General features: G+C 42.5%; 1 protein-coding gene across 7 annotated transcripts in view; it reads right to left on the minus strand.

Annotated features, from left to right (window-relative positions):
• Positions 1–23,360, minus strand: part of Hivep2 (HIVEP zinc finger 2) — a 180,356-nt gene extending 156,996 nt beyond the window's left edge. For 2 of the 7 annotated variants that reach the window (XM_040728201.1, XM_013110199.3), the window contains exon 1: positions 23,249–23,360. The gene's annotated coding sequence lies outside the window, so the exon portion shown is untranslated. Of the gene's footprint in view, positions 1–22,023; positions 22,274–22,343; positions 22,439–22,745; positions 22,878–23,248 lie in introns of those variants that run through there. The other 5 variants (XM_005065857.4, XM_013110200.3, XM_040728202.1 and 2 more) reach the window with 5 other exon arrangements.
• Positions 23,361–23,631: the final 271 nt, after the last annotated feature.

Genomic DNA, 23,631 nt, shown 5'->3' on the forward strand with positions numbered 1-23,631 from the left:
CCATACTCCCGCCGAGCTTGCTCCCTACCACGCTGTCCAGATGTCCAGGAAGCTTCAAGGTCTGATTACACACTCAGGGAGAGGAAGAGGACTCCTTCTAGGCTCCTTCATCTCCCTCAGCCTCTCTCTACTTTTGCTTTCATTTCATGATATTCTTACTCTTGCATGCAAGGTCAGTTCATTCACTCACCCGTGATGCTTCTCTGGGTAATGATGCAAGATCTCATCTATTTGAAAATAGAGACAACGGTCCAGAGTACATAATCCCAGAACTCCAGAGATGGAAGTTATAGGACCAGGACTTTAACAGCAGCCTCCACTACATAGGAAGTTTGAAGTCAGCCTCACCTATAATGGAACTCTACTTTAAAAAATATTGCATACACATTACACACACACACATCCACACATGCATAAAAATGAATCCTTTTAGTTATTTTTTAAAACAATGGAATTTTAAATGATCTAACCTTTTCTCACCTTTACTGGGTGCTTTTTAAAGACCAAGGACTTCAACACATTTAATGCCCAGGAGTCTTTTCTACGAGTTTGCCCATGTACCTGTGCTACAGTTGAGGAAACTGAAGCTAAGAAAAATGACATCACCTGCTCAAAATCACAATGACATCACCTCCCCAAAATCACACAAGGAAAAGTAGCCAGGCAGCATTCAATCCAAGGCAGAGCAGTTCCACAACACACAACCCTATACAAGTACTATTTCCCCACTTTAAATTTGATTTGCCAACAGAACTAACTCTCAGTAAGAATTATGGAATTTAAATTCATTAAGTGTATTTGTAAAGAAGAGTACCATCCATGCATGAGGACATAAATACTTATTATTGTCCAGAAAACAAGGGTGTTTTGATTAAAACGCTGCCAATATATAACATGCTGCTAGCAACAATTCAATAACTAGTTGTAAACAGACTGAATGTCAATGATCAACACTACCAGTAGGGAGAAATATTTTACAACTTGGTAACCATTATAAAATCATGAAATTATAGCTGAGGATAGGGAAGGAAAGACAACAAGTTAATTTTAAGGAAGAGGAAGTTAGTACAGACTATGTTCACTCCTATGCTACACTCTCCTGCACTCTGTCAGCTGAATCCAACTAAGAGGCTGTCATGAGCACTTCAGGGAAGGATTTCATCTTTAAATTTTGCTTGTTGCTAAGGGGTGGTGACACATGAATTTTCCCAACACTCGGGAGGCAGACAGAGGGGGATCCCTGTTAGTTTGAGGTCAGTCTGGTCTACTGAGAGAGTTCCAGGACAGCCAGCGCTTCAAAGAGAAGCCCTGTCTTGAGAAATGAAAAAGGAAAAGATTGTGCATATTCAACTTCAGATACACCCGAGCCCTGAAGCTTTGCAACACAGATCTCCAATGCTGTGTTTCCGTTTCACTGCACCTTAGAAAAACAGTAGATTCTCATAATCAAAACCTATGTTTTCAGGATTGACATCCACATCTGACTTATAGGCCAGACCTTCATTCTGTCACAGACACTGACAGAACATGAAGATCAGCTACATGATGTACTGAGACAAGACAGAACAAATATACACAGATCCTTGCCTAAAACTTAAACGTTCAAGGCTAACACAACAGAGCACTGAATCACACTCAGGGCCCTTGTGATCCTGGGCTCCACTGTGATCATCCTGGGCTCCGTGATCCTACGGATGGTACACAGGAGAAACCTGACCCGTTAAGCACTTTACCAGGCACCAGAAGTACAGCCCGAGACATTAATCCATTATCCTGATTTCCAGAAAAACTTAAATGTAGCTTCAGCAATCATGTTAGGGATGAAAAGTCAAATATGCATTAAGTTTAAACTCTTAAACACACTTCGAATCTCACACCATTAAGTAGAGCCTAAGGGTTAAGTGCTAGAGAGAATTATTCCAATTCAAGTGGACTGCCTGCCATTTCCCCCCTGAAATGTCTTCTTTTGTAAATCAATAGGGCAATGTGATGTTATAAAAAAAATGACTCTCATTAGGTGGAAAGCAGTTCATTAATGTCTAAAAGAGTAAATAGAGATCCAGGCCTGCAGGGTTGCCAGGCATCCTGTGTCTTTCAATACTTCAGTTTAATAAACATTTTTGTGCCCCTATTATGCTTACAATTCATTTTCTAAAGCTTTAAGCATTGTCTCGTTGTTGCTGAATTTAAAGCATGTGACAGAGAGAATTCTGAAAGTTAGCCAGGAATGTGAAACACATCTGAAACTGAGAGATTATCAGGACATTTTCCTGCAATTGCTCCATTCAGCACCTGTGCACGGAGCCAGCCGGCAGGGTGAGGTGCAGCTCCAGGCATTGAATATGGCAAGGACGGGGCAAACTCAGGCTTTGATTGCACAGTTCACTGAGAAAGGTAGACACCAGACAGCAAATCCGTGGTATATGTAAATAAAAGTCTTTTAATGCATCACTTATCATGCAAGTCTTTTAAAAATATTTGAAATTGTAATTCTGAGTTCTACTGCAGGAATATTTCTTTATTTCCCTCCAGGAATTCAATTTCCCAGCTGAGAGTTGAAAAGACATTTTCTACTGCTCTCATGAGATCTCTAGGTCATAAAGACACATGACCTTTCTACAGCATAGAAAGTATACCCTCCAAACAAGGTATATCCCTTTCTACAGCATAGAAAGTATTCCCTCCAAACAAGGTATATCCCTTTCTACAGCATAGAAAGTATTCCCTCCAAACAAGGTATATCCCTTTCTACAGCATAGAAAGTATTCCCTCCAAACAAGGTATATCCCTTTCTACAGCATAGAAAGTATTCCCTCCAAACAAGGTATATCCCTTTCTACAGCATAGAAAGTATACCCTCCAAACAAGGTATATCCCTTTCTACAGCATAGAAAGTATTCCCTCCAAACAAGGTATATCCCTTTCTACAGCATAGAAAGTATACCCTCCAAACAAGGTATATCCCTTTCTACAGCATAGAAAGTATTCCCTCCAAACAAGGTATATCCCTTTCTACAGCATAGAAAGTATTCCCTCCAAACAAGGTATATCCCTTTCTACAGCATAGAAAGTATACCCTCCAAACAAGGTATATCCCTTTCTACAGCATAGAAAGTATACCCTCCAAACAAGGTATATCCCTTTCTACAGCATAGAAAGTATTCCCTCCAAACAAGGTATATCCCTTTCTACAGCATAGAAAGTATTCCCTCCAAACAAGGTATATCCCTTTCTACAGCATAGAAAGTATACCCTCCAAACAAGGTATATCCCTTTCTACAGCATAGAAAGTATTCCCTCCAAACAAGGTATATCCCTTTCTACAGCATAGAAAGTATACCCTCCAAACAAGGTATATCCCTTTCTACAGCATAGAAAGTATACCCTCCAAACAAGGTATATCCCTTTCTACAGCATAGAAAGTATACCCTCCAAACAAGGTATATCCCTTTCTACAGCATAGAAAGTATTCCCTCCAAACAAGGTATATCCCTTTCTACAGCATAGAAAGTATTCCCTCCAAACAAGGTATATCCCTTTCTACAGCATAGAAAGTATACCCTCCAAACAAGGTATATCCCTTTCTACAGCATAGAAAGTATTCCCTCCAAACAAGGTATATCCCTTTCTACAGCATAGAAAGTATTCCCTCCAAACAAGGTATATCCCTTTCTACAGCATAGAAAGTATACCCTCCAAACAAGGTATATCTAATTCATGTAGGAAGCAAAGTCCATGTGTTTGAGTCACAAAAATAGATCAAGTGTTGAGTCTGGATTAATATTATAAAAATTCAAATTTGGTGCCATCAGAAGTACTCCTCACACAATGTTTTTTTTTTTATAAAACTGGCTGCTGTTAATCTCCTGGCGATTATGAGATTCAATTAATATGTCTGTGGATCCTACTTAGCACCTCCAGCAAGACGCTGCATTAAAAAAAAAAAACCTGGGGATTATTGTTAAACAAATCTGGAGTAATTGATCCTTATAAATCTACTACTAAATAAATACTTTCATAATGCTAATGTTATAAGTGGACAAGCTGGATTTAGAAGCAGTTAAGTCATACAGAACAGAGTAGAGTAGATACAAATATAACGTGACCTCAAGGATGAAACTGACTTGTACTTAAATAGCTTTCATGACATCCAATGTGCCTTCTGCCTAACTTCACACAGAGGACAAAGACAAGAAAATCACCTCCCAAAATTAATCTTTCACTAGCATCATACGCTTCAACTCCACAAGACATTTTAATCTCATCACCTGTTTGCTCTTGAATCTGTTTAACTATCAAAAGTATAACATGCCAGGCGGTGGTGGCTCATGCCTTTAATCCCAGCATTTCGGAGGCAGAGGCAGAGGCAGGTGAATCTCTGTGAGTTTAAGGCCAGCCTAGTCAACTGAGTGAGTACTAAGACAGGCTCCAAAGCTACACAGAGAACCCTGTCTCGGGTGGGGGTTGGGTATCATGGGTGTAGCTCAGTGGTAGCTAGCTTCCCTAACATTATTTAGGCTCTGTGCTGCATAAAGAGTGTTAGCTTGTAGTAATGATGTCTACACAATGAAGTCAGCTCCCCTCAATACAACTTCCCTGGTTGTTAAGTTCCAAGTTTATTTCACTAAACAGCCTTCTATATTCTGTCAAAATTCAAAAGGCAAAAAGCTACCCCCCCCAAAAAGACACAATTTTAAGATCAACGAGTCTTATTCAAAACTCTACTCAAATAGCCTTAAAGTCCCTCACTGCATAAATCAACTGACAGTTCCCCGAGGCTAATGACATCATATGTTACCCATACATGGAATAATCATATGGGGACATAAGCACTGGTCAGTGGTGAGCTTTACAAGTAGCTTAAAGAGTAAACAGTGTTTGTATTCCACAGGATTTTCAGGTTTACTAGAAACTACTGCACAGCATTTTCATCTAAAAAAACTCTTGTCAAGTGTTTGATATAAGAAACCTCGGCAGACCTCATAGTGAACTTTGGCATTTTGGCTGTGTGGCCAGAAGAACAATCTACCATTACAAAGCCTATTCATGAGTCAACCACGGAAATTATCACAATGCTTGCTTAGCTGATGGCTCTTCTCTTTATCGTGCTTGTAGACATGCATGACACAGGCATCCATGCTATGAAATTATAGATCATAACCCTGAATATCGTTTATAATAATGCAATTTCCAAACATTTTGTAAACATGTATTTAAAAGCTTAGGTTGACTTTGTTTTCAGTTGTTTTAGGTCTACCAGGAAGGTGGAAACTCAGCAAAAGTATCTGCAACTTCAAGATAATAAATCCACGACTATTGCTGTATTGTTCTTAAGTTTGCAAAATGGTCCGTATTTTCAAACGCAAACCTGACTTTACCTAAATAATTACTTAAATGATTACTGAGACCGATTACTGGTAAGGAGTGTGTGCTGCAGGGTCGCCTGGCATTGTCATGTTTATGCTCTGTCCTAGATGCCCATGTCAGTGTTTCCACAACAAAGTAAAAGGAGGGTTAAAGAGGAGGTTTCCTGTCAGGGGTTTGCAACAGGAGAATCAGCCTAGGACCTATGAGATAAGCATTATTCAGCACTCAGGACCTCCTTTCAGGGACCCCTCCGGATGCTCGGGGTCCCCAGGCTGGGCGGTCCGCGGCCAGTGCTCAACCCCGGCTTTCCGCCCGCCAGGTCGGCCCCTGCCAGGCTCTGCACCCTGAGCCCTTGCGGAAGCGGGGTGCTCGGCGTGGGCCCCGAAACTAGGTCTAGGCCAGCCGCCAGGAGCAGAGAGCCCCACTTTCTCCCGACAGGAAGGGGGGAGGCGGAGAGCATTTCCTGTTGTGCACTGACAGCAGCAGAGACGTCATCGCAGTCAGCTCCTTCGCCGGGGCCAAAGTTCAGAGGCTGGCAGAGCACAGGGCGGGGGCGGGGGCGGGGGCGCGCAGGCAAACCGCGCACCGAGGCTCCCACTGCATCCCTGCGTGAGGGGTCTATGCTCAAAGGCGAGGTCACTTGACGCCCTACCCTCCAGCAGGGTTCATCTCCCCCAGAAAGAGACACTTATCTTCAGGCCCCCCAGGAACACTTTCCTGGCTCAGTCCTGAAAGCAGTTTCCCTGATACGACTCTCCACTGGGAATCATTTTTAAAGCATCAAAAGCAGAAACCACTTAAGTTGCCTGCCTTCTCCCATCCAGCCCCACTTTCTATGTCCAATATGTATTCCTTAAGCAACTGTCACACGGCAGAAGAACACGCGTATTTCCAAACTGTATACCTCCAATGAAGTCAAAGATAACAAGAAATGCTGTTACCCATTGCACAACATAAAAACTTTCACCTATTAAAGTCTTAATGTTCTTAACTCATTTTTTAAAGTCTCCTAAGATCTGCTCAATCTTAAATTTATCCGGGATAATAGTAACAAAATACTTGACCAACATATTTTAAAGGAAAAACGACTGGCTTGTAGTTTTTAAGCCACTGATTTTGTTCCCTTTATCCTCAATTTCTAGCCTCCTATTTAGTTTCAAGTCATAGCCATGATAACCCTGTGTAATTTTACAAGTCAGTGGGTTAAGGTTAATAGTGGTTAAAAATAAGACCATAAGGTATTGTATAATCATTATGAAACAAAAACTGAAATAGTTTCATTTCAGTTTGTTAATGAGATATACTGTTAATTACAAGACAAATGATGCCCTCAGTTCTCATGGTGGGCCCGTATTACAGCACTTGGTCACCGTCTCTAACATTTCAACTACGAAGTGTTTCACTGGACATGCATGACAAGAGCTATTTACAGCTTGACACGGTGTAAACTATGACCTCCAGTAATGGTAATTTCTCTATATAAGCCCTTGGATGGAAACATGTCTTCCTCATTGGTACAATATTGAAGAGGAGAGTCAGGATACATACAAGTAAGGCATATGAGAATTCTCTAGTCTTCTCAATTTGCTGTGAACCTAAAACTGACCTAAGAAATGTATTTTAACCTATTTAGAGCTCTATTGTATAATAGCATTATCTAAATGCAAACTTCACTGAAAGCTAGGAAAGTATGAATTGAGGAGTCCAGACAAAGAACACCATTTTAACACTTCTGCAACATTCATCACCCAGGCCTATTCCTTAATAAAGAAGTCTGTTGTTTGTTCTGGTTGTGACAAGCTTTCTAGCTAGATGATCTTCACCTTGTGATCCTCCTGCCCACAGCATTTTAGTGCTTAGATCACAGGTATGCACCACTGCAGTGTTGGAATCAAAGCAGGAAAACACTCTACTAACTCAGCTGCATGTCCAATCCAAGAACCTTCATTTTTAAAAGCAGATTGTTTTTTATGCTAAAGGGACATAAGCATGTAATCTGAGAAATGTCAACTGTCATATTTAATAGTTACAGTCTATAATGACCCAAAGCCAAATGTGTCTTTAATCCCTTGTCTTTTTAGCTTAACACCCAAAGAACAAAATTAGTTTATTGAGTAATCAGTATAAATTTGTATAGTATGAAAATATTCCATTTATGCCAGGTGGTGGTGGCATACACTTTTAATCCCAGCACTCAGGAGGCAGACGCAGGTGGAACTCTGTGAGTTCAAGGCCAGCCTGGCCTACAAATTGAGTTCCAAGGTAGCCAGAGCTGTTACACAGGGAAACCCCATCTCAGAGGGGGGAAAAACTATGCACTTCACACATATCATCCAGAAATAAGCTCTGCATACTGAAATGTCCACTGTGTCCGGGACAACAGAGTTGTGAAGACCTGAGCTCTGCTCCTCTCAAGGCTGCTGAAAAGGAGCCCTTGTTCTTGTTCCTCCAGATGGTACCACTGCTCTACTTCAGGGAGGAGGAAGGCAGTGTCACCCTGGGAGTCCTGAGAGGACCTAAGACATAATTGGTCCAAATGCCTCATTTCCTTAGCATGGACATGGCAATTAAAAAATAGTTTTCAATTCATTTTATTTTGTGTGTATGAGTGTTTTGTCTGCACTGCATCCATACAGGTCAGAAAAGGGCATTGGATCACCTGGAACTGGTTTTACACATGGATAGTTGTGAGCTACCATGTGTGTGGTTGGAACTGAACCCAAGTCCTCTGCAAGAGTAACAAATGCTCTTAAACACTGAACCATCTCTGTAGACAAGCACACACACACACACACACACACAGAGAGAGAGAGAGAGAGAGAGAGAGAGAGAGAGAGAGAGAGAGAGAGAGAGAGCTAGCCCAACTTTCAAATAACTTCTATGAATTTCCCAACAGTGTCGAGCATTCTTGACTGTAAAGGGGGTTCCAATGTGTCCAATCCCAGGAAGACCTTCAGTGGTTTGTCTTTCTCCCGAGTGATTCCTCACCAACTAGTTTCAGTGTGCTTCTTCATCTCCATCACTGTTTTATTCACTAAGGCTACACTAAACATTTCTTTATGAGTGCATATTTTTACTTACTCTTTCAAGTTATGTCACTGGAATATAATTAACACACCACAAACTACAAGTGACTGCACAAATACTGTCTAGGCTCAGTGAAGATTTTATTCAAACATCATGCTCTCTGGTTTGTATTTCATTGTTGATGATGACACTTGGAATGAACAAAGGAGATGGTTAAAAATTCTCCTGTTTTATAATCCTAATTACAGGCTAAATGAAATTAATACTGCTATAAATTTAGCACAGACTAAAGATATAAAAACCAGTATAGCGGCAATAAAATAGATCAACTTGTGAATAAGCATATAATTGAAAGTACAGAGCATAATATAAAACTATGAGTTCTTTGGGTTCACTGTGTTTTTTTTTTCATTATGTGAAAAAGAAAAAGTGAATGGGATATAAATAGAAACTTAAAGGATAACTTATTTCACTCTCTCTCATATATATATATATATATATATATATATATATATATATATATATGGGTAGCAAGTCACACTGAAGCACCTGTAAGTTAGACAGCCCCAAGAACTACAAGTGATCCAAGGACCACTTGTCTTTCCCTCCAGTGATGCAGGATGAGATGCCATCACCATCCCCTCAGACCATATACCTCTAGGAAGTTGTGAATGTATTTTCAAGTGCTAAAGCAGTTAGGAATCATTCCAGTGTGTGACAGCACACATCCTTCACATTTAATATTTCAGAACAGTATATTTAACTATACTTTATTTTATAAACTTTAATAAAATTTAAATTATAGCAGTGCTTCAACATCAGAGTTCTCACATGTGCTGAATGGAACCTGAAAATCAGGATACACACACTACCTTGGGTTTCCACTAGTCCCACACAAAATATATTTCTCCAAAAATTAAAAATGTGAAGGACGTTAAAATAAGATAATCTCCATAATCATTAAGAGATCCAAAATCAAAGTACCTATGCAGGAAATGAGAACTCTTATTCTAGTAATATATAATCATTAACTATTATAAGGCTAATATATCACCTTTCTATATAGATTTGCTTGTTCTGTGACATACATGCCTGCTTAAATATTGACTTTCTTAGCTGTTCGCTTTATAGATTAATAAGCAATCTGGGCAGGTAAATTAAAGTTAGTTTTCATGTAGACACTATAGGCAGTGCAGAGTTCAAACAAGAATATTTTTCAAGGCTGTTACAAAGATGCAAAAATAGGTATACTATTCAGAGGTTGCACAATTAATGCACATACGTGGGAATAATATTCTGCACCCCCATTTTGAATAGGTAGAAAAAAGACATTGCAAAAAACATTAGTTTGCTTTATCTTAAAATGATAATAATTTAAACCAATTATTATTATTATTATTCCCAAAAGGTAGGAAGTGTAAAGGGACCTAAGTGGCACCAGAGTGGACAGCAATAGGTTCACCAGCCACACATTCACTTCACCCTACCTTTAAGTCTTAAGTCATTGTTTTAAGACAGCTCCATTTGTTGGACAGTCAGTATACAATAACAGTAAGGCCATGAAGAACCAACATCTTTATATGCTGTGTTGTTTATAAACACAACTGAATTTCTTGCATGGAAATTTCTAAACACATTTCTTTAACCTATTTGTTTCACCATTTTCAACTGTCTTTGTAAAATTATGAGGTTTAAACTTTCAATGCAGTAGAGTACATCTCTCGGTGCCTGTGGTTTTGAGTACCCGAATGCAAGTTCTTAAGAAAACTGTCTTCCAGTCTCTTTTCAGCCAGCACGCCCCTCTTATGCATTGTTTTGCTGTCTTCAAAGTAGAGGCCTTTCTGAACACACTGCTGACACTTCACTGCACTGCCCATGTTCATGCCTGTCAAAGTCAACGCCTCACTCAAGCATCCCCTTCTTCCAGGAAACCTCTCCCACATCCTCCGCCAAGGGTTATTTTGCACCTTTTTAATGTATTTTCTCAGCCTCTCTCATGGTACTTCACCTGTCTCTTTTAAAAATAGTTTCCTTTCCACAGTCCTTTTCCGAAGCATGCTAGATTGTACAGGTTTTGACGGCGGTGGTGAAACAGTCTGTTTTCTACCAGCTTGTATTTATACTGCATTTTATTTTTTCATGCATCTTACATATACCAGAATCTCATAATTACACTTGCTAAAATCAGCTTGCACTGTACGATTCTACAAGTTACCTCTGCTTTTGATGAGCTGTCTACAAAATCTCAAATAGCATGACTGGGCCCTTTCTATAAAGCATTTCTAAACCAATTGGGCCATCTTCTAAACTTTGAAACAAAAGAGTAGATAGAATTAAGCAACTTAATTTGAGGTCTTATTTTTAAGAAATAAAAAAACAGCCTAGAGTGAGTTTCAAACATGAAAACCCACTCAGTCCCTGACAAAATAGTAAACATGAAAGGTCCCATGAGATCTGAAGGAACTAGGAATGGTTAGCCTAGAAAATAGGGAGTAAACAAAGTGAACAGGATTATCATCTAAATAACTGTAGGAACCTCTGTCAGAGGTGAAATTTATTCTGCATTGCTTCGGAGAACAATGCTACTGATGAAGAGAATTATCCACAAGTACGAGGGGCCTACCAAAGAAAATGGTGTTTAAGTAAAGGCTGAGTACAGGGTGAACTGTCCTGAAATATTTCTTCCATGGCTTGGGATTAAATGATGGCTCCGGTGGTTTTATCTACTCCTAGAATTTTATAAGAGACTTCACATAGCAAAGCGCCCTGTCACGAGCTGGCAGATCAAACTCATTACATCAGATCTTACATTTAAGTCACTGGTCAACATCGCTCCAGATGCTTGGATGTGCTCACCACATTCCCACAGCCATACACACTACACAACGTATCACAGGGAAGGAACAAAATCATGAGATGCTAGGGACAGCTGGCTCATACACAAACTCCAGCACACTAGGAAAAGCACACCAGGAACTAACCCATACACTAAAACACAAGACATGTGCACACTCCAAAAAACCCTACTCTTCACCTCTCTCGCATCTTATTATCTCATTTTCCAGGGACAATGCCATGTCAAATACAAAGAATATCAGCCATTTCCTCTATGCAGTAGTGAGGCAGATGGTGAAAACTGCCTAAGGAACTTAAACCCAAGCCAACTGACTCAAAGGAGATCACAAGTGTTAACATACGCAGGGAGACACTGTTTTTATGGTTATAAGATGGCCTCATATAATTTTAGTCAACTTGAAAACCACAGTAATTATATTATTATTAATTTTGAAATGTCCTTTGATAGCCTTCAACTGTTCCCTCTTGTATCACTCATGAGGATGAGAAAAAGGTGGTCAGGGCAGTTTCTTCATAATATAAATTCATGGGATTATCCACTAAGGGATAAAACTTTTCCAGCTGTTAATGACCACTGTCAGGCTTCATTAGGTTTAACACTAGCAAATTCTCCCCCAAACACAGCCAAAACTCAACTAATGACTTAACAGATTTGGAGTTTGTCCATTAGAAAAATCTACCATCCACATTTCGTGTCCAATTATTTGTTATATTCAATACTGTTGAGTGCTGTGTTTTTTAAAAGGTCATTTAGAATATCCCGAGCCACATGGCCCATTTTAAAGGCTATACTTGATTGAATTTGGGACCAAGTTCATCATGCACCTCACTAAGGTCATTTGAACAAGTAAACAGATTACACATTCGAAAACAATTGCCTTTGGATGCGTTTTCTCTCCCTCAGTTTCTTCATTTTATTTATTTACTGCTTGAATACATCTATAACTAGCACAGTATTTTATTAGCCTTGCGTGGTAATGATCTATATCAAGTTAAACCCATCAGGGGACGTTATCAGAAGCTATGGAGGTTCTGATCATTATCTCTCTGGAAACACATATTCTGTAATACACTGAAGCAATAATAATAAGTCATCTCAAGAAAAGTCTGCTGACCCTTGTCACAAACATATCACTGTGTGTAGGGTTTTGTTGTTGTTGTTTTCTCCAGCAACTGAATTGTTCTCAAAAGTTAGTGTTGCTTTGCACTCTAAAAATAGCCCCTCTGATTCCCTTGTATTGCCTGTTCCGTTCCCAGGAGACAGAGCAGTGGTACCAGCAAAGCTTCGCTTTCAGGGATAAAAAAACAACAAAATATGATAGAAGCACAGTCATTTGGCCTGAGTCACTCTGAAAATCAATAATGAGGCAAGCAATAAAGTGCTGGGGTCAGGGTTTCGAGTCCTCCACTCTGGTGGCTCCTCCAGCTCTGCTGCAAAGTTTAATGAGCACATCTTTACAAGAGCAGAGCGGAGCTGGTATCTGAAATCCTCATTTAATTCCAAAACTTCTACACTTCTAGAACAAATTCTGACATATGGCTAAGGACAAGAAAATAAACTGAATGTTTATGACCTTGTGGTTTTCTTCCTTGGTTAAAGGAATGGAGATTGGTCTCACACACACACACCAAAAAAAAAAAAAAGTTAAGAGAAGAAAGAAACAAGTTTGATCATTGCTCCATGGGCAATTAGAAGCTGAACTCCTCATGACCTATCTACAAAGTGTTGGGCTGGCCATCAGAACTGTCTCAAGGGACACTGCCCAATTCCCAGGATGGAGAATTTCACCACCAGCTTTGCAAGACAGGGCAACGTTTCACTCCAAGTCTGGCCTCCTGCATTTTGCTTGGCCTCCATGGAGCAAGGGTAAGAAGAAAAAAGAAATTTACTCCCCCTTTTACACCATGTTTATTCAAGCTGGCCCCACAAGAAACAGCACTTCCTTACAGCCCAACCTGTGAGCAAGAACCGTCACACAACTCTCTTCCTGAGAGCCTATTCAACAGAAGACTGGCAAGGAAAACGAACTCCTTAAACAGACAAATTCGAATTCAATGACAAAGTCCCCTTCTCAGTCACAGAGGGGCTCGGGCTTGTGTGTTCACTTGGGTGAAATCAGACATTGGGAGATTTAGACATTGGCTTCAAGAGGTCTTTGTTACTCGAGAGCATGTAATAAAACCAAAACACACTGATGGACTGATGGACTGGCCATTTAGACTGAGCCTAGTCAGGTCTTGGATCAATTTAAATTTCTTTTATGTGGCTATACACATATCCCACCTTGTAGAGAGATAGAATTTCTTTCCTAGTCTTCAATGGATGCTTCTAGAGATCCAGTAAATACACACATGTGCCCACCATCACACAGTGTGGTCAGCACACTTTGGTGGAAGTGGGAGTCATCCTAACCTACTAGAAACTTTATTAATTTAAATAATAGTAAAATATAAATTCCAAACTCACAAATGCACTTATAATATAATGTGATATGTCATTTTCAAAAAAAAATGGTGTTTCATTCCCATGCCAAGTCTGATAGCACTATCGAAAACTACTTGAATTCCCTTTTATTTTCTAATTTTCCTTTTGCAGTACTAGGGATGAAACCTTGGTTTGGGTGCATGTTGCACTGTACCCCTAACCCTGAAAAAAATTTAAAAATAAATAGTGCTATAATGTTTATTTTTATGTTTACATACATGTGTGTATAAATACATATGTTTAAGTCAGTGGGATATTTCATAATGATTTAAGTGATCTTTCAGTGTTTCTTTATATCCTATTTGAGCTAAAGACTCATTATATACATAGGAATTATTGAACACCTTGAAAAAACATAGCATGATAACTGAATTTGCCAGAACATTTCTAAACCGATCTACTAGAATGCAAACTCCCTGAGGATCGGGATTTCTCTTTTTTACTATTTTGTTCACTGGTAATGCCTCAGTTACCACCTTTCTAGATCACAGTTCTTCCCTGAATTAGTAAGGAAAACATTTTAAAATCAGCAGTCCCCAAAATCGCCCCATGAGTGCACCCAAGGCCTCAGGGGTGAACACCGCTTGCTCCGGCTATTGAGACTTAGGCAAAAGTTCAAGTTGGGTAATTCAGGCACCAAAGGCTATTTTTAGACCGAAGCCTTCCCACACCAGAGCATTCAGCTCAGTTCCCTGGTGCAGCACCCTGGCTGAACTGAATGAGAAATATCCAAGATCTTAAGTGGCGTTTCCATTTGTTAACTGTGGAAGCCTTGTGCATTATGACATTGTTTTCTAAACCGTTTCAATCAAGAGTTTAACGGACCATTTGAAAATACTTTAGGAATATCTTACTGTCACAACAACTTGAATTCTTTTGTGTTCTTATTCCAGTGCAATCCCTTAAAAAATAATCATAGCTGCCCGGGTACTATACTCTCACTAAATTCTCAGGGAGATCAGAGCATGCATTCTCACAGAAGTTTCACAATGACCCTCCAACAGGTATTCCCTCCTTTCTTTCGTAACTCAGGGCTGTTGAGTGAGTTTTCACCCCCCCCCCCAACACCACGCCCCAGCTGGAATTCACCCAGGTGCATTTCATCCTGTTCTGATTTCAAATCGAGGCTCCTGACCCATGGAATACCCACTTAACCCCCTGGTAAGTGCCTATGGGCTGCTGAGGAAAACCTATATTCAGTGGTAAAAATGGTTGGCCTTTTTTTTTAATTTTTGAAAGACTCTTAACCTAAACAATTACACACCATGATTTGGCATGGAGCCTTGAGTTCAAATCCTGCTCCACTAATGACTCAGTTCCTTTACCTGTAAACATAGAGATAACACCAAATCTCAGGGCGGTGGTGAGCTCACAAGTAGGAAGTGGTGCCTGTGATGGGGACTGTCATAGGACCAGGGTTCTTTAAGCCCACAATCCCTTTCTCTTAAATGACTTGCTAAATTGGCCCTGTGCCAACTTATTTTTTTTAAGTGTTTTGTTCATTCGGGCAATACCGTAATTACAAAATAAAATGACACTCTGTCCCCTATAACAACAAAGCAGAGTTTTAGACTGATAGAATACATGAAGAAATAGGCTCTAAAAGCCATCTGTTCCAACCTCTTTTGTTTCCAAATGAAGCCCAGAGAACTTGGATGAGCAGTTTATCACAAAAAGTTCACTGCGAAGATCAAGCATGGCACTCCTGCTAACCCTTCCCTGGCTCTCCCCTCCACTACACAGTCATGGCAACACATGTAATTTTCAGACAATTAAGAAGTATAAAGTAACTTCAATTTAATTGCATCCAATTAACAAGGCAAATTAGCGCTTCATATGTACACTATTAAACTAGTTGTCAGGCTTCCAAAAGAAATAAAGCATAGTTTCAAAAGAATCTCCCAATTTGGAGTACAAAGCTACTCACAATTTAAATTACCTTCCCAATAGTCTTCCTTACATGGAATTAGACAGCACGGGTCGATTTTAAAATAACTGTTTTCTGTGCCCATCTAGGTCAGAATTCATGGTGTCATTTTGTAACTATAGATAGTTTCTCTCTCACTGAGCACACATGATTTTCTATCATGTTTATATGTTTGAGGGAGGGCATGCATAGACCTTTAAGTTATTACAAAGGAGGGTGTGTCCAAATTTACCCAACGCCTAGGTGCCAAAGCCCCACGCTTTTGCTGGACCCTCTGACATAAGGGAGTCTGCCCCAATTCAAATAAGATCGCCCACAAGCTTCTTTCTTTTCAGAGAAAATGAAACCGCCAAATAATCTTTGCCAAATGAAGCCTTTCATTTGTAACTCTCCATTCACTGTCCAGTGCTGCCATGACTTAGATATAATGGCTACCAATGAGAAACCATGTTCTAAAAGCTTTCCAATGAATCACCCATCCATGCCTTATACATGTCCACCCCAAAATATAAATGCCCTGTGATTTTAACTATGAACACTTTTACACACCAGCGTTGGGTAATCAGCTGTCACTACATTATAAATACCTTCTAAGGTGAAACTTTGTAGAGTAACTTAAAATAATAGTACCATACTTCACTTAAATCAGTGATCAAACCTGAAACAGCCGTGCTTAAAAAAATATTTTAAGCACTTTATTTACTGCATGTTAAGGTAACGTTAGGCTAGAGACGAAAGAAGTCTCATTGTCACACAACGGAGTCAGCCTCTACACTGAATGTTACCGCAGTCTGACCAATTCCTTACCACCAAGACCTTAATCACCTTTCTAAAATACACACTTCATAGCATCATTGCTTTGCCTCGACCCTCAAGTGCAGCCCTGTTTCCCCCAGACTGTGAAGGTCCCAGAGGATCTACAGCCAGCTATCTTTCCAAGCTCCTCTGACTCTTCCCCTCCCTGGTACCACCCCCGCCCCACCCCCACACCACTTCATTTATTCTATTCAGCTTCCAAAACTTCTGTTTCCAAATCCCTTTTCCTGGGAAGACCTTCGGTTCTTTCCAGTTTAGGGAGCAGGCAGCTTCCATCTATACTCAACTTTGACTTGGAGGTTTTAATTCTGTTTTATAATGAGGCGTATAACAAACCATATTCTTCTCCAGATTCTAAAAGAAACCTTGCAGTTGAAGTGGAGATAATTGTCCTGTTGCCTGGCAGTGAGCCTGCCCACAGAGTCCAAGCTTGGACTGTCACTTACATCTTCAATATTATAGAAGGAATAAGACTGCGAGTACACTCACTAACTAACCCAAGTGAAAAAGGGAAAGGAAAGCTAGCTGTCTTCAGAAACCTTTGTTTCCAATTCTTTTCCTTCACCAGCACATGACACTGGTCGCTAATCCTGTGAAATCAAAACCTGATACTTGCAGTCATGTAGATAAATTATCTAGGGAATTGTAAGTTTCACTCTTCACTGGTTGTTGAGAAATAATAGATCCAGCTCATGCAAGGCTTCAAATATTAGTCCATTACTTCACACCACGACCTTGTTTAAAAAGGCAACAAAAAAAAAAGAAAGAAAGAAAAAAAGACACCATTCTCTGAGTTGGTAGTTACTCATCAATTAGATCGATTCAGTTTACTATGGCCCTCAAATAAATATTTTTGTAATTTAAATTCCCTATGACTACAAATACTAAGCTGAAGTTAGCTCCTTCAGTGCCATTAAAAACTCCCAGAGGAGCTGGGCAGTGGTGGCACCCAAGAGGCAGAGGCAGGCAGATCTCTGTGAGTTTGAGGCCAGCCTGGTCTACAGAGCAAGTTCCAGGACAGCCTCCAAAGCTACAGAGAAACCCTGTCTCAGAAAAATGAAAACAAGCACAAACAAACAAGGAAAAAAAAAAAACCAAAGCCTCCCAGAGGGTCAGACCAATAGATAAAGAAGACAACCGTGACACATCCCGATACAGTCCTTGGAAACTCACTTTCCAACAACCATCCTCTAACATGGTAACTAGGAAGGGCATCACGGGGCCTGATTTGCTCAGAGCAGGCCTCTTTTAGGCTTTTATGCCTGGTTGGGCAATCACTCAGGCCCGCCTCCCAGGGCTCACCTCCTGGGTCTGGCTTATCTTGTTATCATGCTTCTTTCTTGTTACCAGCCCTCCAGCCCCGCTGGCTCTCTTCCAGCCCCTGGACACATACACGTACATCTCCCAATCTCAAGAAAATTACATGCTTCTTTCAATACTTTCCCAGCTACTTTTCTGTACTTGACTCTTTGCTTCCAGACCAGGGTGACACAAGCTCCTTTATGTGTTTTCCATAGCAAATACATGCAGGATTACGCAGATAAATTCACCTCGTGACCAGTGTTTGTCCACAAACGCCCTTTCTCATTTGATCCATCATTATACCCTTAGTAGCTAGCATAAGGACCGACCCGTCGAAAATACTTACTGAATGACTAGACTATCAATTGTGATGACAGGACATCTGTCATGGTATTCTGAAAAAACAGCTATAAGTATGAGTGGCAAATACTTATAAAAAAAAATAGGTGAGCCTGATTATTCCTGGATGTCAATCATCCTGAGGCCCAGACTCCTCCTGCTTCCTGCCCAGATTCACCCTCAGTGGCAGAAGCGTCACTTTAATCGTCTCCTTGTCTTGTCTAAGTGGTTGCACACTGTTTCAGGCTGGTAGGAAATCTAAACTTAGAGATCAACTTAGACAATAAACTCACTCATCATAGTTGATAACCTCAAATGATGGACCGTGCTAATGTGTAAGATTAGCGCATCTCTGGTCTAGACCAATATAGGTGAAATACCGGTTCTGGTTCTCTCCTAATGCAACTATGTAGCCAGCAGAGGCCCATGTAACTTTCATGCTGGCTCATCTCAGAGAAGCCTAATTGCACAGGGCAAGAAACACATCCTCTTTCCGTGAAGTTTTGGAGTTGTGCCACAATAATTAAGGGCTAAAATATTTTTCCAAATGACCTAATGGTGTCTGACACCTCTTGAAAATACTGATTTTCAGACTCTTTCTTCCAAGTTTTACCATAACTACCACAAAGGGCACACAGCTTCATTGTGATATCAGGAATAAATAAGAAAGTAGTGCCACTTTTCAGACATTTCTTTCCGACAAATATAACTATATTATCACAAAATCTCCCTATTTTTTTCAGTACTCTACGTCCACCCATGGTTTCACAAAGTGCCCACTTAAGTTTTTACTTGGTATTATGGAAGACTTTGCGTGATTAGAGCCAACCCACTTACCCTGGACGATTTGAAGCTCCGTGTGAGACCCAAATTCATGAAGCTAAGCTAGCAGACTTCCTCTGCCCCATTCTCCGATATCACTCTAAAAGTCACAGCACTTACATACCGAGGCTTAGCCAAAGCATGAACTCGAAGTGAGTTCACATAAACTTCACAAGTAAGAAGTCTATGGCAGCAATGTGTGAGGCATAGAGTCACTTCTCCACCCACAGGGCTGATGGAAAGGACTGACTTAAAAGAAGGTTCTCTCTCTCTCTCTCTCTCTCTCTCTCTCTCTCTCTCTCTCTCTCTCTCTCTCTCTCTCTCTCTCTGTGGTGTGTGTGTGTGTGTATAGGAAACAAAATGTGAAAACTGTGATTTTAGCCAGCAGGAAAGCCGCAGCCCGTTTGACCCACAGCCATGGATCCAGTTGATCTGAACCACTCTCGTCTTATTATAGTGTAAGTTCCAATTGTTTCACATCTAACACTGGATTACACTTCCACCATGCCAAACATTTTCTACAAATCTTTTTCTATGTGATACTAAGTCAAGAACTAAAAAGAAACACAAAGAGCAGACTTATTTGTTGTTATGGCTGAAATGAAGTCCTTCACGTCTTTAAAAAAAACTGGCAAAGTATAAAATAAATTTATCATTTCACTGGAATAAGCATAAGACATTCAGCCTGGGTTCTGAATAATGCCAGAGTGCCAAAAGTTCAAGCCGACACATGCACCACTATTCTCCAAGGCACGCCTGCATATATGTTGTCTTCTGTTTTGTTTCATAGTAACAAGAATGTTTGTAAATGCATAACATAGGAAAGGAGGTGATCAATCCAAAGGTTCTGCTAGGTGTTCTTTTAATATAGCCAAACAGGACCATTTCCTTATGTAATACGCTACCCATAATAAATTATTCATATCGGATGTCTTACAGAAATGTCTACTTTAATACTATTTAGCCCAACAACCCTCCACAGGATGTAACCCGTTAAAATATAAGCTGAAGTCTAAATATGAAGTATCTTTAATATATTACCATTCCCCCAACTGTCCCCCATCAGTTTTCAATGATTTAATCTTAAACAACTCCATATATATAAAAAGTTGCTAATAAAGCCAATCTGATAAAATACAATCGCTGGAACGCACCACAGATGCCAATAAGCAAATGTGTGTTATACACCATCTATTCTCAAGGCAACCAACGATCTCAGACAATTTTCAAAAGATTCAGCATTGTAATACTATATTTTTCTGCACATGAGAAATACTGTGCCTATTTCAAGCCTAGTGGTCCTAGAGATTATGACACTTGAAGCACATTGTCAGTACATGGATATTGGCAACACCCTCTCCTCTCAAAATAAAAATGCAATTGTAATCCGGTACTGTGACTCCTTAGGGCTCCACCAGAATTTTCTCTTAGCAATAAAAAATGTTTTCCACCTTACTCACAGGCAAAGCATTTCTGTCTTGATAAAACTTCTGGACCTAAAACTCAAACCCAACATGCTCATTATACAATCCACTTGGGTAATGTGTAAAATTTTATCTTGGCATGCCTATAAGACACATAAGCAATCAGGCATTTGCAAACCCTAACACATATTTATCCATAATAATATATGCATATATTTAAAACAACTTGGTTTGCTCAAGGACAAATAGTATCACTGTATCAGCACAGGAAATGTGTCTAATAGAGTTCCATGGCCTTTTTTTTAGGGGAACGGATCACTGCAAATTTAATTAGTATAAATCTTATTAATACTACAAGTAATTCCTGGGTTTGATTATTCACGCAAAAGAAACAACTGTGCTGAAGAAAAAAAATCAATAGCCCTTGATGAGGGCTCTGAGCTGGCTTTAAAAAAAAAGTCCTCCTGTGAATTACTGAAGTCTAGCTTTGGGAGTGGAAGAAAGTACCAATACAGTTTTTAAATAAATTGAGTTATTTTTAAAATGGCAGAAAGGGAAGGAGGAAAAAAATCAGTTCAATTTTTCTGTTATAATGAAAGTACCGGAAGCAAGCCTCTCTGTGTTCATTTTGGGCCTAAATAACTGTGCAGAGCATAAGGGTTTTGCAATGTCAGTTGCACACACAGCTTCCTGTGTGAATTCTAAGCCATTACAGGTGTCCTGGGGTTTCTAGTGTAACCTATTGTCAAGAGATTCCTCTGGTCGCCTCCAAGCTAACCCCTTCTGCCCCCCAACCTAAGCAGGTTACTGCGGGTCTCCTCCATGCATCTTTATTACAGACCCTTGCTCTTCGCTGCATCTCTGAGGTGAAAGCTCCCACTTTCCCTTGGCAACGCAAGTCAAAAGCTTTCGCATTCGGAGGACTAGTTCCTGCAGTCCTTTGCACTTAGATGCTTCCAAGCAGGCGAGTGATGAACTACTAAAAGAAACCCTCCTTCCCCTGGGTCTCTTCCCCACTGGGAGCCGCATCCTTAAAGCACAACACCCAGACAGAGACCCTTTCCGACCTTCTAGCCCCCACACAGAGTGAGCCTTGAGGGTTGGGGTCGCATTTGCTCCGGTCCTCTGCTGCACTGAGTATGTTATGTAAGAGGGACAGGACGCGGGAGGCACATGCGTATAAAGCGCACCGATCTGAGATAACAGCTGGGATGGCAGGGCAGATCTGGAGTCGTCCCCCCACCGAATAAGGCAGACACCACACACGCACATCACCTTTCACCACAACACACACGCACACACACACGCACACACGCACGCACAGAGCTGTTTTCCTGTCTTAGCCCTACCAGTACCAGACGCACAAAATGGAAAGGGGGGGGGGCTGGGGGTGAAGGGAGGTGAGAGGTGCGGCAGCGGCAGCACATCTGCTTTGATAGCAGCCAGCAGAGCCGCCGCGGCAGAGAGCCCCTCGTTAACCCCCTTCCTGTGGCTGCACCACGTCATGGAACATTCCCGGAACGGGCCAACGTTCCACCCACTTCAGGGAACAGACATAAAGGCGCAGACCCAGCTCCTCACGGTGCACAGCCCAAACACACATGTTTCTTCCCGATCCCCCAAGCAGAAGCACAAATAAGCATGCAATCCGCCCCCACCCGTCTCCACGCGCCCGGGGCCAGCCGGCGGCGGCTGGAGCCGCTCTGCGGCCGGTGCACCCAAAAGGCGAGGGCGCCTCCGCCTGAACCTTCCATGGAGACAGTCCCCTCCTTCTTCGCTTCCTTCCTTCCTTCCTTCTCTCCTTCCTTCCTTCCTCGCTCGGGAGGAGAAAGGAGTCACCATGAAATGCCCACAGCCAGTGCCTCCGCTGCGCTCGCTCGGCCGCAGGCCGGCGGCCCGGCCCTTGCCGTCCGCCCGCCTGCGCCGCCTGCCCGCCCGCGCCGCCCCCGGCCCCGCGCCGCGCCCCCTCCCCCGCTACCTGACAACGGGCCGCCGGCCGCGACAGCCGCAGCGGTGGCCGGGCGGTGCGCGCCGGTGCACGTCCCTCATTAGTAACCAGGCACATTCCTGCCTCCAGCGCTCCCGCGCGGCCCCCTCCCCCCCCCAGGACATTACGCAAAGCAGCCTCCCCTCATCTGCATAGATCCTCGGCCAGGGTATTCCCCGCATTTCCCAACGCGCCGGACCCCCCTCGCCGAGGTCTCCCCCCCTTTCATCCCCGCCCCCTTCGACCCTCACCCCTGGGCCACCGCGAAACCGGCCGGGGTCGCGCGCCGCCGCCGAGGGGGCGATGGAGTTGGGCGACGGCGATTTGAGGGTAAAGTGAAAGAAGCTCTATCTCTGGAGCAGGCAGGAAAAACACAGCGCCGAGGCCACTTACCGAGCCGAGGAGGGACCTAGATTCCCGCCGCTCTGCTCTGCCAGCGGCCGGTGCGCCCTCCACGCACCCCCGGGCTGCACCCAGTACCCAAGAGTCGAGGCGTGGAGGGAGGCTGCTACCCAGCCAGGAGACCTTTCAAGTTGCTCGGGCTCCCCGCAAGCTTCAATGTCCAAGACTCAACTTGGCAAAGACTTATGCCACAGTCACCGAAGATGTCTCTCTCTCTGTCTCTCTGTCTCTCTCTCTTTTCTTTCTTTCTTTTTCTTTTTCTTTTTCTTTTTGCGGAGACCCTCCTCCACCAGGGAGAGACAGCGCACGGCGGCGCCCCGCTCTCCAGCTCTCCACCCCCTCACCTCCAGCCCGCCTCCCGCCGGCCGCCAGTCTCCCGGCCGCGAACCCCTCGGGCGGCTGTCAGCTCCCGGCAGTCCGGGTGACAGCGGCCGAAGGAGGGCGCGACGCGGCGGGCTGTGGGGGGGATCCTCGCAGCCGCGGCGGCCGCTCACCTGTAAAGTCACCGCTGCGCAGAAGGAAGAAGAGGAGGGAGAGGAGGCGGGGAGGAAAGCCCCCTGATGCCCTTGTTCTTGCTGCCGCGGCCGCTCCTCACCCAGGCTGAGCGTGTCTGGTGGGGGGTGTCTGGTAGCATTTCCTTAAGGACAGAGGGAGGGCGGGCGCGGAGGGAGGGAGGAGGGAGGGAGGCGATCCCCACCGCCAGCCCAGGCTCCTCTTGCCTTTATTTATATATTTATTTATTTTCGGACACTGTAAGGAGATGGAGCCGGGGCCGGGGGGACCGGGGCCGCCAGGCTAGGGCTTGAGCAGCAGGACCCGGGCCGCAGTTTGTCGGCTTGCGAGAGCCGCAGCGGTCGCCTCCCCACCCGGCCGTGGA

This window comes from Mesocricetus auratus, unplaced genomic scaffold (genome assembly GCF_017639785.1).
Source record: "Mesocricetus auratus isolate SY011 unplaced genomic scaffold, BCM_Maur_2.0 Super-Scaffold_100018, whole genome shotgun sequence".
Taxonomy (NCBI): Eukaryota; Metazoa; Chordata; class Mammalia; order Rodentia; family Cricetidae; genus Mesocricetus; species Mesocricetus auratus.